Raw genomic sequence first — 16198 nt, forward strand, 5'->3', positions numbered from 1 at the left:
CGGGGGAAAGAGTTCTTGTCGAGCCGGAAGACGAGATGGTGCCGGCTGGGGAGCCTTAATAACTGTCCTGACCGACCGGTCGGGGGAGGCTTGAGCGTCCGCATCCGAGGACTGACCATGAGGAGAGGAAGAGGAGCGGAGGCGTTGTGCTGGTTGGATAGGAGAGGATCTCCTAGAGGAAGGCCCAGAGGAGGGGACGTCCTTCTTCGAAGACGCTGAGGAGGACGACCTCTGGATCATTCGTTTCTTTGCTGGGGGTTGTTTCGACGCGACCCTCAGCGATTTTCCCGGCGTCGGGGGAATCGGGCACACAGCTGCCGAGTCAGATTGAGCCCGTCTGGATTCCTCCTGAGCCCTCTTGAAGGCAATCTTCATGGCGGAAGAAGATGGCGGCGAAGCCAGGCGGGATCGAGTGGAAATGGCCGAAGCCACCGAACTCGAAGTTGATGAAGGGCCCATCTTGCCCGACCGGGTGGATACCGTAGCGGTGGTCACCGTGCAGGGCGGTTTGGTCGGTCGCGGTCTCGAGGTTTTCGAGGTTTTAGATGATACCGACGGAGCAGGCCTGGATGCCATCGAGGCCGAGGTGGAAGTGGAAGCCTCAGGAGCAAGAGTTTTTTCGTAAAGAGCTGCACGGAGTCTCGCAGCTCTATTTCTTCTGGCCTGAGCTGTAAAGGCCAGGCAAAAACGGCAGGTACCGACGACGTGGCTTTCGCCAAGGCAGAAAAGGCACTTAGCGTGGCCGTTGGAATCTGGAATCTTAGCGGCACACTGAGTGCACCGTTTAAAACGCGTGGTTGACATAAGAACAAAGAGTCCGAAGTGAGCTTTGCGGCGGAAAAAAAGGAACTGGAGAGCGGGCGCGGAGGGCGCCCTTTATACCCTCCGGGAAGAGGGGCGGGGTTACCGCCAAATTTCAAACTTTAGCTTGGAAGAATATCCGTTGGAGCCTGCGCAGGCGCAGCCTTCTCCATTAGTGTGCATTCACAGAGTACACGAAGAAAAAACACTCTAGGTTTCCAGGTGCAAACAAATCTCTATATGTTGTTCAAAGTTGTTGAACATGCATGCATATAATATTAGCACAATGGTTCTCCAAGAGCAAGAGCAAGAAGTCTCGGCCAATTTTATGCAAGGTTGGATATAGGACAAGGCCCCTTTATATATAATGTTAATAGAAACAAGGGCAAGAAGATGTAGTATTAAGCTCTGTCAGGTGGAATTCCACTATGCCTTCACCATTCTCTATTCTATGCACATGGCCATTTACTGACTGGTGGAGAGTGGATGAGATAGTGGAGAAGCACTCAGTTATTTTCCTATAGCTGGATGTACATGTTTGAAGGATATCAATGGCAGCCAACCAAGTAAATGAATATAACTGGAAACCTTGTACGACTGTGTAGCAGAACAAACAACTCAACATCTGTATGCTTGCCCACAACACCCTGCCTCATGCATAGAAGAAGAACTGTTTAAAGCTACAGACAATGCAGTCGCTGTTGCCTGTTTTTGATCTAAAATTATTTAGCTGCTTTTGTTCCCTCTATTTTATCAATTTTATACTTTATTTCTTTGATACTTTTGACCAGGGGTCCCCAAACTTTTTAAACAGGGGGCCAGTTCATGATCCTTCGGACCGTTGGAGGGCCAGACTATAGTGGGCCGAGCAATAATAATAATAATGAATAATAATAATAACAATAATAACAACAACAATAAAAAGAGGATTGGAAGAGACCCTTTGGGCCATTGAGTCCAATCCCCTTCTGCCTTTGTGCACCGAAAGCACAAGCAAAGCATCCCTGACAGATGGCCACCCCGCCTCAATGTTAATAATAATAATAATAATAAAATAATAATAATTAATAATTCTCAATTAAAAGACAAAGTATGGATTGTCGATATTGCAATCCCAGGGTACAGCAAGATTGAGGAGAAACAATTGGAAAAGCTGACACAGTATGAGGATTTAAAGATCGAACTGCAAAGACTCTGGCACAAGCCAATCAAGGTGGTCCCAGTGGTGATCGGCACACTGGCTGCAGTGCCTAAAGACCTTGGCCTGCACTTAAACACAATCAGCACTGACAAAATTACCATCTGTCAGCTGCAGAAGGCCATCTGCCCGCATTATTCACGGATACATTACACAGTCCTAGACACTTGGGAAGGGTCCGACGTGTGATCCAATACAACAGCCAGCACAATGTCTGCTGTGGACTCATCTTGTTGCGTTTCAAATAATAATAACAATAATAATTGACAAAATTACGATCTGCCAACTGCAAAAGGCCACCCGACTGGGATCTGCGCGCATCATCTGAAAATACATCACACAGTCCTAGACACTTGGGAAGTGCTTGACTTGTGATTTTGTGAAACGAAATCCAGCATGTCTATCTTGTTTGCTGTGTCATAATAATAATAATAATAATAATAATAATAATAATAATAATAATAAGGGTTGTAAGAGAAGAGACCCCTTAGATCATTTAGCCCAACCCCCTTCTGCCCTTGTGTCATGGGGGGCCGGATAAATGGCTTCGATGGGCCACATCCGGCCCCCGGGCCTTAGTTTGGGGACCTGTGCTTTTGACATTAAATAAATAAATAAATAAAACTGGATACTTTTTTTGTTCATCCTCATTCTTTGGGTTGTAAACAGTCTTATTAGTGAGGGAAATGTGGCATTTAAAAGGTAGATTTAGAAGTTGAGGGAGGAGATTATTACTATTATCATTGTTTATGAGCATTGCTTATCCACACCACTTGGTACCAGAAGTGCTTTGGAATTTAGATTTTTCTTAGATATTGAAATGCCTGTATTTGCATGTGCATACATAATGAGGATCTTCAAGATGTGACTGAGGATAATTTTATACATTTTTTTCATTAATTTTGTGCATAAAACAAAGTTTGTGTACATTTAACCATCAGAAAACAAAGGTAGCATTATCTCGTTAACCAATGTGGACATTTTTTTTATTTTATTTTACAAAAAATGAGTATTTAAGATTTTGGAATTCCAGATCAGGGACACTCAACCTGCTTAGTCATCGCTGTACATGGGGCATTACAAGTAAAAGAACAACAAAACAGTTCCTTGTCTTTTGGCTTGCATTCTGGTTAAGATCATACAAAAGGAAAAAGGAGAGCAGTGTGGGAGAGGGTTAATTTCAGTAGATCTTGCCTCTGCCTCTGGGCCTTGCATGATGGCTCAGGCCAGCTTCTTCTAAGAACAGGGCAGTGGCAGAAAGGATGGAGGGAAAACCCTATATCTGCCTCTGGGCTTAGGCAAGATGGAACTCTGTCTGCCTCTTCCTAGCTCCCTCCATGGCTGGGTCAGTGGTAGCTGGGATGAAGGTAAGACCTTTCATCCACTTTTGGACCTAAGTGGGATGGAGCTGTGAATTTCTCTTTTTCTCCCCCCCCCCCCCAGGACAGTGAAACTTTACACTAGGTTATCTTATTCAGGACCATATCAATATTACATATATGGTGGACTATCTTGTAGTCAGCCTTGCAGCCTTGATTTCAAGAAACTATTCTTGACACTTTCCAGACCAGTTTTATGTAATGTAGGTTTTGATGTGCAGGACACAAAATGCTTTTCTTACCCATTCAATAGCATAATATAGTTGGTGTCCAAATGGGCACTTTTATGACTTAGGTAGCTTCCCAGACCTTTGCGTTTTTCATTTCAGAGAGTTCTTTCTATGCTTACCCTCTTCCAAACTCCACATAGGATGATACCTCAAACTGTTGTTTTTAATAAGGAGAAAACATTACTTTTGTACAGAATTTGTTTTCATCTTTGTCTTTTATTCCGTGAAAATGGAATGAACAACTTTCCCTTTAGAGCATGTCTGCTTCTGAGAACCCTCAGCATAGTGGTTTTAGGATTCTTAACACACACACACACACACACACACACATTCATTTTTAATTATTATTTATTTGGTTAGCTATGATTGTAACTTTTTACATTGCAAAATATGAAGATGTATATTTTTATGAGTCCCCATGGGGAGATAAGGAGGGTTACAAATAAATTATTATTATTATTATTATTATTATTATTATTATTATTATTATTATTATGCTATCAGTTTAACAATGTTGCAGCAAAACTAAAGCATAACAAGACCCCAGGAATCATAGCCTCCATTAAAAAGGTGCCTTCTTCCCCTGTTTATAGATGAGAAAACATGATTATTTAGTCTATATAGCTGGTCCTACTCTTCAGTTGACTCTATTGTGTAAAGAAATTCTGCATGAGATTGTGAGAGAAGTGATTGTTGTTGTTTTCCTTCAACTATCTGATTCTTTTTGTACTTCATGACTTATCCCAGAAAACATTTTGATGTTTAAATAGATGTACAACCTCTACACCACTTTATTTTTCTTATTAACTTTTTATTGCTGTTGAAAAACTCCACCACTACTGATCTTTCTTTACATGGTGAGTTTGTCTCATCAAAAAAATTATACATATTCTTTACATTCCCATTGGATTTAACACAATTACCACATGTGTTTGCCCATTTTCATGGTATATTTGCAGGTCAGTGGCATGTCTACTTGGGCCATCAGTCACAATTAACATACCATGGAAATATGCCAGTGTTTGGCAGACAAAACTGAACAGGTTTTTAGCTTTAATCTACATTTTGTATAAAGAAGGCTTTGGAGATATAGCCTTGAAAGATGAGGGGCAAGCAGAAATGAGAACTTTGAAAAATATAGAAATGGCAAATGATTATAGCAAATGGAAATCTGAATTTCTCACAGTTGCTAATATTATAAATATGTAATATCCCCATCATTCACTAGGCTAGCTATTATTTCCCAAAGCCACTTTCTAACTTGATGCAATACAAATATTTGTGTGTATGTTTGTACAGATTTTTGTCCTGATTTTTCAGAACTTTCTTCTTCATAAAAATTACTTTCCAGGTACAGAGTTCAAGGATGTAAATATTTGCATATTCTATTATTGCATGAATACCTTTCAGAAGTTTTCTCCCTGCTGATTAAGATTACGGGGATTTTTGTATATTTTTCCAACAATTCTTGCACTTTGAAATATTTTTCTTGAGACAATTTAATTTACAGGAAAGCATTGGTTTATTCCCCCCAAAAGAGTTTGTATACTCAAAGAACATCCTATGTATTATGTGGAAAATGAACTGCTTTCTGTGGTTTTTGTATAAAACATGTTTTGTTTACAAAATAAACAAAAGCCCATACTTAAACTCCATGATATTGTATTTTTTCAACAAAAATACATTTTTCATAAAAACAACCTAAAATATAAAAAAAAATATTGTGTGGCAATATTTTTTCCTCTGTGTTGTCTCAATATGCTGTGAGATCCTTTGTTCTCAAGGATCAGAAAATGATGAGTGTTTTTTTATTCCTATATTCTTGATTTACCCACATTTAATATGCAAAAATAAAGTTTCAATTTTTCAAGCATGAATTTCTAGGGACTTTCAATAAAAATAGCACTTCATACAGAGGTGTAGAGAGTGTCAGGAAAAACTTTGGGAAAGCCAGCATTAATTGAATTTTCAAAAACAAGTCAACTAATACTTTTTAAAAAATGACAGCTAAAGATCTAAATAAGTAATGTCAGTTGTTAATAATTATGTTTCAGATCTTTCACTTTGTTGATCCAAGTTTCATGACTTCCAATCTTTTGTATATAGCAGGTTCAGTTCAGAGAAACTGGTGAAAGCTTTGGAGGCTAACAAAGGGGCATATTGTTTGCTGTATATCATGTCACCATATTGACATCCATATTTAAGAAAAGTGGACAGAGTTATATCATGCCCTGAAATTGTATGCCATGTTTAATCTTACGTTCAAATGTCTCTCCTACTTTCTACATTTAACTTCTTTAGAGGCATTCAAGGATACTAACCCTTAAATTCACATGTATACAGTTAGTGAAATTATTTATTTATTCCCAGCTGCTCATATTTTCTTTCAAGCATCTGTGCAGTCAGAATCCTCTGCAGTGATAATGTTGATTTTAAAAGTAGTTAAGATTTGTTAGGGTTGAGTCTTTAAAGTTTTTTATAGTCAGTTATTTCCCATTTGATCTTTTTAAACCATTCATATTTGACCAAATCTTTTGCACCAATGCTTTCTTTCTCTTTTTGAAACTGTAGCACTGAGAATTTATGTGCAATTTATGTTTTAAAAATAAAACAGTGAAGTTAACAAAATGTAACACTGTGTTTTGTCTTCTTGCTTGACTTGAACAAAAAACAAACATCCATTTCACAGAAACCCACATTGTTTTACCCACATTGTTCCAGATTTTTAATTAAATCAGTCATTGTAAGGGCTTAGGTAGACTATATTTTCACATGGGAAGAGTGCATATTTCATAAATGCTTTTCACTATATGAGTTTTTTTTCCCTGTGGTCTTTGTAACCAAAGATATTAGTCTTGTGTCCTACAGTGCATATTCTTTTGAAAAAGCAACACAATTTCAGAAGATGCACAGTGTTGGCTCATGCATATTTTCTCCATGCTCTTCAGGTGTTGTTGTTTCCCAGAAACAGTTTTACATTATTTTCTTTCAAATGCCATAATTCTTGTTACCTCCAAGGCCATTGTCCAATAGAGTTAGAACAGTTGCAAATGAAATAGAAAGATATCTGAAAACAAATTTAAAATGTGTGTCTCCTCTATAGGTTACATCTAATTTAATCCTTGCTTTATAGAGATTTGAATAAAAATCCAACGTAGATTTATTATGTTCTCATCTCTGCATGCCATTTTACAATGCAGCAAAAAAGGTGAAATAAAGAACAAACCAAGAGATGTTGAGAAATCATATCAAACTATGATTCTAATAAAAAATTTCACCCACTTATATTGTCCTCTGCCTTCTTGCTCAGTAGAGTTTCGAATGTAATTCTTAGAGCAGACAGAGAATTAGAGAGATCTGACCTTTGGTGTGGGATCTGTCCAAAAGAGAAGCACCAGCAGTTATTTTAAGAGTTTTGGAAATAGATTTATGCTTTAAATAAAATCTCATTAATGAATCACATGAATAGCTCTCAAGCCTTTTAGCCACAGGAAAAGGCACCAGCCCTTTGTAGCATCATGAAGATGTTAGCACAATGTAATACAATATAGTTTTTCAATGAGACAAATCTTGAAAAGAACCTGCTATAGGTAATGAATCTAAGCACTACACCTAATGAGAGGGATGATTCAGTGCTAAGAGTAGGATCATCATGTGTCCTACATTTCAGATGATGTTTCCCCATGTGAAAGGTTCTATTTTTGAAGGGCTGTCAAAACCCTTAAAAATAGATCATTGGCCTTCTAGCTGTCTATATTCAGTTAAGTCCTGAAGTCCAGTCTGAACAAATACTAAGGATAAATTTCTTTATTAATTTCATTATCAAAGGAAACAAATAGTAATGTTTATAATGTAGCAAACTATAAAAACAAGTATCTTAGTTTAATTAAATTCTTCTGTACTTTGTAAATGGAGGTTAAAGCAGGCCTCAAGATTTATAGTTCAAAGGAATAGATTTCACTTTGAGCTGCCAGTGAAATAATACTACCCGTCACATCTGTAACTGGAAGACAATAAGTCAAGCTATTTTCTTATTTGGAAAAGTTGTTATTAAAACATGTGCATAACAATTCTCATTAAATGGAACTCACAGGTAAACAGAGAGACAACTAAGGAGTCATGTTGGTGTTCAATAACTTGTTTCCTAACCAAAAGAACTTCTTAGAAACAAAGACTTTATTTGATAAATATTAGCTATTGCTTTGACAAATTTTCAATCACAGATATTTCAAGGATCAAAAATCCATCAGAGGGAAGTACCTTGAGCTAAGTTCCTTGCTTTAAACATTGAAATACATTTGGTGCATTATTATTTTTACATCAAATATATTTTCCCTTCAAAACATAATACTAGTCAATCATGTTTTGCATATGACGACACTGTAAAAATAAATTGTCAGTCAAATTTAGTCATGTGATTACGCATGTGAGGTAACTTTTTTCTTACTATGAATGTCTCACTTGTCAGGACCACATCCTCATTATCAAAGCAAACAGGTTGCATGCTTCCAGATTTATGGCAATGCATGGGGTATTATATTCACCATATGTCTTACAAAAGCCATATGTCATACAGCAAGGTACCTTTTTGGAGTCACATGTAAACTACCAATACTTTTTGTGGTCCTTGATCCCCCCTGAACCTTTCTTTTAAAAAAATAGAGTAGGTTTCCATGAACCCCTTCATCACTGAGAAGCCACACACTGAACTGAGCTACTGTGAGACAACATGTAGACATCATTACAAGACTCACATTGACTGACTTCACAATTAGGATGAATTTCACAGTTCCCCCTGTATTCTGGAAAAAAAACACCACCATTTTAAAACCCTTTCTCGTTTCTAAAGAAATCTGTGCAAGCTTGAAAACAACTGATTTTCAGAGAAAAACTATGACAATATTTCTTTAATATTCAATCTATTATTCAATCTATTTTGAATAAAATGAATGCTTCAAGGGTATCTCTTTGAATTTAGAAAGAGGAACACTATATTAATGATATATGACTGACATAAGACCTGGTGCTGGGGACGCCTTATAATTATCTAATTGTTGCAAACAATATTGTGTGGATGAAAATATAGCTTAAAAGATTCATGTACATCTCAACAGTAATGGGAAACAGCACTAGCAAGCATAAAGATAAGGACATTAACTTATTTCACATACATGATATTTTTCTTGCATTCAAATAGAGGGCCAGAGGTATTATGATGTCTAAACTTCTCAGAATTTTCTATATTGCTATCTATAACAGAGGGGTCGAACTGTGTGTATAGTTGACTCTCAATGCTTCAACATTGGACTGAGATAGTGAAAGGTCTGGAACTCAAGCTTGATAAGGAATGGCTTAAGAATCAAGGTATGTTTATTTTGAAGAAGAGAAAATACATATGATGCCCGTATTTCTATATTTGAAGGAACGCCATATAGAAGATGGAGCAAGTTTGTTTTTTGCTGCTACTGACTATGACACAAGACAATGGATTCAAATTACAAGGGAAAAATCACCTACTTATAGGGAAGTACATCTTCATGATAAGAGCAGCTCAGCTGTGAAATAGACTGCCTTTGAGAATGATTGACTCTCTTGTTTTGGTGGTTTTCAAGTAGATATTAGATGGTCACCTTTTGAAAGCGTTTTGGCTGTGTATTCATATATGATAGGTTAGACAGCTGTTTTTTGTGATCCTTTGAGCATGCATTCAAAGAATATCCTGGCTAAGATAGAACAATGTTCTTTTGTATCCTATGACATTTGAACTGAGAATCTCAATGCAGTCATGCTAGCAGGTATGCCCTCAAACTGCATACAGGAACTCATACAAATTCTAATGAGTAAGTAATTCTTTGAACTTGATACTAGTATCAGTAATGCAGAGAACACATCCATACAGGAGGGAACAAACACAATAACCAACACATGCAAGGCAATTGCATGGGGAATAATGAATACAGTGTACTTTGGGTTTGGATTTGCAATTTATTAATAAATAGTGGCTGAAGCATGAGTGTTCACATTGTCACTACCTAATAATATGGGGTGTGATAATCCATCCCTCCCCCCCCCCCCCCCCAATATCTACCCTGAAATCAAATCCCAATGGATATGGCAGGCTTGCTGTACAGCTTCATTTTGGCTGAGTGAAAGTCTTTCTTAGCTGACCTTTCTTTCTTACTAGTTAAGTAGAGGGGCCCTAAAATACAATATGCATACATACCCCATTTTGTTCCCTGTGTGAAGCAGTTTTGATCTGTGTTGGTTTTTTAATGTCCTGGCATAGGCAGAAAGAGAGAGACTCAGTTGTATGTGCCAACCTTATTTCATTTTCAAATAGGTTGGCGGTACTGCTTTTCTTTATATGTGCATAATTCGTGTGAACTCTCTCTCTTTCCCTCTCTCTCAGCTCTCTTTATGTGAAACACAATGGTCTCATGTACTCAAAAACTCCAGGGGGATAAAGGAAAGAACGTTTCCTTTCATTTCACTCACCGTCCTTTGCATTTGACCTAACTATTGTCAAACTCTCTATGTCAGAGCAAATGCTTTCATTTCGCTCAAATACCATTTTTTCCACTTTCAGGCAGAAAGACACTCCTGTTGATGAAACTGCATTTGATCGTGTGCACTCATGTGACTGCTCAACTCCAAAATGAAGAATTAAAGTTAGGCTGTGACTCTTGACAAATTCAGCACAGTAAAAGGACTGCCAGTTTAGATTGAAATAAGCTGACACTATGTCCTTCACTCTGATTTGCTGAAATACAGTGGAGCGAGAAGGGATGGTAGCACCAGTATGAATTCCATTGCTTTTTGCTGAACTGTGCATCTAAGGACTATATCTATGTATTCAGAAGTTTTTCAGCTTGCTCAGACTGAAAAATTAATTCATGATAAATTTAGTATTATTCAGGCATATAAGGATGTGTATAAGTTGATCGTTAAATGTAAGGGAACATGCACAGCAGTCTGAGTCCTGTATCTCTGACCTTCCTGTATGAACTGAAGGAAATGTTATATGGGTTATATAAATCTCCTTTTGCCTAATGGTCGGAATGGCAAATCTTTCCGTCCTCAAGAGGTATTTCCTTTTCTCTTTGCTTTTTAAAGAAAGAAGATCAGATTTTTGCTGAATATTTTCTTTCCCTTTTGATATGAAGGCTTTTCCCGGCATGCACACTGACTTTTGAACAGCAGTGAACTGTCTGAAAACAAATAAAAAATAATTTCAAGTAGTAGTTTTTTTTTCTTTACATCCAGGAGCTATTTTGTCTTTAAAACTTGTTGTTGGATTTTTTTTTCTTTTAAAAAACCTCCTATGGGATTCTGTCAAGTTTAATGAGACCAACGGACTTGGCAAGCTCTCTCCTGGCTCATGGAGCTAATGGGAAATATTGCTTTTACTGGAGCTCATCCATTCTTGCTTTTGCTCTCAAAGTTAACAACTCTGCCAGATGTGCTAAAAAATAGCTCTGCCAGCCCATCTGATAAGCTTTTCTCTAATGCTGCATTATTCCTGTTTTCCTTTACAAAAAATGACTTATTGATTTTCAAAAGGGTTACCTTCAAGCCCAGTGGACCTCACAGTGTTAAAAAGCTATTTACTCATCCTCCAATAATCCCAGCTCAGCTGCATTCTTTATTAAATAGTACAGAGGGGGAAACTTCTTTCCTCAACAAAGACTCACCAGCTTCCCTTTTTACATTAAACCCATGTTTCTGTATTCCCCAGGTTCACTGGCCACTCTATAGATAGCAAAAATAATCTGAATGGGAATCAACAACAGCATTTCCCTCTTAGTTTATCATCTTTCAGATTTCACTAATGCTATAGATGACTTTGAGATTGGATTCTGCATTCTTAAATTACCTGAGCTGCTAGTTTATGCATGTAACCCCAGGAGCAGGGAGGGGATAATATTTCATTCTAAGAATCCTGCCACATTCTCTCTTGGTCCTTTATTAGGTGATGATTTCTTTCTTTCTCACATGTAAATGTGTGCAGTTTGTGATTTTTCTTCTTCAGTTTTTCTATACAATTTTCTGAAGGCAGGTAACCTTTTGGTGACATTGTTGTTGTTGTATGCCTTCATGTCATTTCAGAGTTATGGCAATTCTAAGATGCCATAGGATTGCCATATAAACCTAGCATAAGATTTTCTGGCTCATATTTTGTGACTTGTCCGGGGCACCTAATGAGTTTTCATGACTAAAACGGGATTCGAAACCTCATTTCCAGAATCAAAGTTCAACACTCAAACTATGCCAATATGTTATAGTAAAGTCAGTATATATCTCTGGTCATTTTGCTGAGAGTATTTCACTACGTCTTGTGTGGGAGTATGAGCCAGATACCCTGAAAACTCACTTAACTTCTCCAGATATTTTCTGGACACAGCCATGTAGTGGCCAGGAGAGGCTAAGGGTAGGAATGAAATATCCAGTTACATCCTGAGAGCAAGATGCACAGAGAAAATATCATTTTCTATGACCTCCAGAGGATCCCTGGGAGGTTCAGAGGCATGTTTTTGTTTTTGTGATCTAATGCTTCCCTGCAACTTTCTGAAGTTACTACTTAGGACCTCATCTCCTCCTATCAGCTCACATGAGCCCTGAGATCATCAGGAGAGACTCTTCTCTCGGTTCCACCACTGTCACAAGTGCAGTTGGTGGGAACGAGAGAGGGCCTTCTCGGTGGTGGACCCATGGATCTGAAAATCCATTCTCAAATAGGTGTGATCAGCCCCCTCTCTACTGGCCTTTCACTCACAAGTTAAAACCTTTCTTACAGCCTGGAAAACATACAACAACCCTAAAACCTTTCTGTGGAATCAGGCCTTTCCTGATAACCTATAATAGGCAATGACCAGGCACCTATTGGTAAGGCACATCACCGAAGACCATCTCAGACTTGGCAATGTTAACACAGCCTAAAGAAGTAGAGCTTCTTGGATCCTCAGTGGCCTGAAGCCCAAAGAATTTTAATGGTAATTCCTGTATTTATTAATCTTGTTGTATATAGTTTATGTAATGTGATATTTTTGTTTATCTGTTTTATTTGGGGTTGTGATGTTGTGCTTTTTGTGTCATGTAATTTCTGTTGTTTTAACCATTGTTTGCTGCTTTGAATCCCACCCATGGGAGAAATCGGGATAAAAATGAATAAATAAATAATATTATGTTTCTATTTGAATTTTAAAAGCCTTTTTAATTGCCCCCAACCCACAAGACTCCTGTGTTGATGAGCAAATGGTGGCAATTAAAATGGTGCAAAATATAAAACATTTCTTTTCAAACTATTCTAAAAACAATCACAAAATATAATTCTAAAGCAGTTAAAAACAAAGCAACTGAAGGCCATGTGTAGCAGCACTGTTTTAGCTTCACAAGAGAAGCTGCATTATATGATCAGTGTAGACTCATATAATGCAGCCTTGAGTAGGAAGTTGCACAACCACCATCCTATTGCACAGAAAACCCTGTTGCATGTACATACTAACCTAACTCGATTAGATGTTGGAACATTCAACAAGATCTCCTCTGGAGATCTCCAATTTCCATATAAGCCTAACTGAAATTTGAGATTGTCAGAGGAGGAATATCACACGTTGGTTGAGTTGCAGGAAACAAATGAGTTCTGTAGGATGGGAGACTGATAATGAGAGGAGTCTGTCCATATGAAAATGTTTATATTTGACCATCTAGCCATGAGGACATTTTAACTTTACTCTCCATCTCCTCATGTAGGATCTCAGCTAATGGGTAAATTTATATGCATTTTAATTGGTTACATCATTTTAAATATGTACACATTTGAACTATATTTTTCAAAATTATCCTCCTGAAAGAAGTGGAAGTTCTCAATTTTCCATAAAAATATCAGTTTTTACTGAGGACAGAATGGAGCATATCTTTCTTCAAGACTTGGAATGAGTTTTGGAGAGGAAAGTAAACCCAGACCATTATATATCATGTTTAAGAATTAATCTTTCTGCCATTTGAAACAAGGATTTGATAACTTAAAATTTGAAATATGGAATCTGGAGTTTAAAAATTGATATTTTTATAGTACTGATGTGGTCTACTTCTATGTAGCACAGTATGTTCATTTCCTGTCTTTAGAGCAGTTTTATTTGCAAGTGCAGCAGGCTTTAGAACTGAAATTCTTGATATTTCACAAAGTCAGTAGCTCAGAAGTCAAATGGAAAGCAGACCCATTTATCAAATAAACCTTATTTGATCGATCACTACTATTTCCAAGCAGTTAATGCAAAAGTGACTAACAAATATAGCACAATTTTATTCTGCCAGTTTTCACAAACCGATCCTGTGTCTTTTCATGTTAAAGTGTTCTTTATTTGATATGACTTGACATGACTTAACACAATCTGGGAAAATGTGACATTAAATGATGTGACATGGTGGAAATCTGCAAACGATAACCAGAAGATCCACTTTACCTAGAGGGCCTGGGCAATCTCATTTTATTTCTTCTAAGCCATTTACTACATCTGTAACTCTCAGAACCAATGGGGCATCTTTTGAACATCAATAGTCATGTTGTGCCTTGACCTTCATGCAAACATCACAGACTCAACAGGTCAACTTCATTAGTTTCTGTGTAATAAACCTTGGCCATTAAAGAAAATGAAATCAATTCATACTTGTGTGTGTGTGCATAGTATTTGGAGAAAAAGAAAAGTTTATATTTGAATATTCACTTTAAGTTTAATTGTAGAGATAGGATTGTAAAAGATAGCATTTAGAGATAGGAATGAAATCATTCCGACTATTATTGTATTTTTAATGGGGATGCTTTTGCCTTTTTCTTAATGCAAATGTATAGTGTTTTAAAATTTTGTTCTTGCACACAGTAACAAATAATGTCCAAAGTTTTCATTCCCTTTGTTCAGATAGTAAAAGGGTTTCATCAACATATTAGATTTACTTTCCCGAATCCAAAGGACAGGTTTCTCAAAAAAAAAAAAACTATTTTGAAATATTCTAGAGGCAAAAGAGAGTAGCTTAAGAGTAGTACAGCCTTTGGTATTCTTGGAAAAGATGTTTATTTAAGGGAGAGGAGACATGAAAGCAATTCACAGAGAGACACAGAATTGAAAATAGATGAAATATTTTAACTTGATTAAATGGTACTTGTTGGAACAGAGCTTTAGCCTTCAGAGTATATTTAGAGTTCTGTAAAGGACCTTTGATCACCTGGCAGGAAAGTTCCAATTGGCAACTATTACAGCTAAGCAGTGCTTATGGGAATCTGAGATCAGTAAAAGCTTGTCCACATTGTTTTGTCCAATGCTGAAAACAGCTACATCTCTGAAGTAAGTGGTCCAGACAGCCACCAAGAACATTGTTTAGAAATTTCTAGCCCATTCTTTGATGGTGATCTAGCTGGAATTTTCTTCTTCTAGTGTCACACATGCATGGCTAGTGAGGTCAGTTTACAGTTTCACAGAAGCTCTGAACTACAACTGATGCAGGACTGCTTGAAGAACTGAAATGTCATGGAGCTTCCTGGAAGGAGATATAATCTGTAATGTCCACTGGTTACATGCTGTATAAGACTTAAAGCTAATGTGGGCAACATGCAGCTGGCTGGTCACCTATTGCCTCATTTGATGTCATCCCCAATGTGATTTTTTTTTCAACAGGCTTAAACACATTTTAAAATGATTTTGATTTAAATTATTTTTGTAGTTTTCCTTTAAAGGTTTCAATTTATTTTAATGAACGTTCTTGTTGTGTGGTCTCAAGGTATCTATGACGTGTCATTTCCTAAGGTGGATCTGTCTTCCTCTGAGACTGAAAAAGTGTAACGTGCCCAAGGTCACTAAATGGGTTTTCATGATCAACTGGGGATTCAAATCCTGTTCTCCAAAATTATAGTCCAATGTTCAAATTACAACCAATATTTTCTCTGATCAAATAATCATGTATTTCCCCCCTTTATTTTTCAACATCACTTTTGTGAAAGTCCACGCATGTGAACAATGTTCTGCTATTTTCAATAATAATAATTCAGTCTTCTGTAAGTATTTTAAGATAACTTTAAAAAATAAGCTTCCACTACCAATCTCCAAATGCATCTTTTCAAAACTTTATCAATTGGATTATAGTAATCCAGGAAACAGAAAGCAGATGGAAAATCTGAAAGAATGCAAATGATATGGGCTTGGTTATGTACCGAAATGAAGATCTAATTCAGAACAGCATACAGGTGTAATAGCTCACGAACATAACACACTAGAAATGAATGTTTTGTTGCATGTTGCATCACAGTAATACAGGACAGGTTATCAGTTAAAATATTAAGCAGTGCTTGAGTCATGCTTTGTATTCTTTATGCACTATAAGAGCTAAGAGCAGTGTATGAAATCAGATAGCACACAATGAGAACCATGCATATTGCATTGTTCTTACAATACTTAATATTTTAGTAGCTCCCTAGCAATTTTCTAGGGTCTCAGTTCATGACTGGAGGGGCCAAACTTCCAAGCAGCATGCTATTTCTTTTTAGTTGCTAATAGCATTTTCTAAATATTGGGCTGTATCCTCATGTTAGTAGTCCCAAG

This window comes from Anolis carolinensis, chromosome 4 (genome assembly GCF_035594765.1).
Source record: "Anolis carolinensis isolate JA03-04 chromosome 4, rAnoCar3.1.pri, whole genome shotgun sequence".
Taxonomy (NCBI): Eukaryota; Metazoa; Chordata; class Lepidosauria; order Squamata; family Dactyloidae; genus Anolis; species Anolis carolinensis.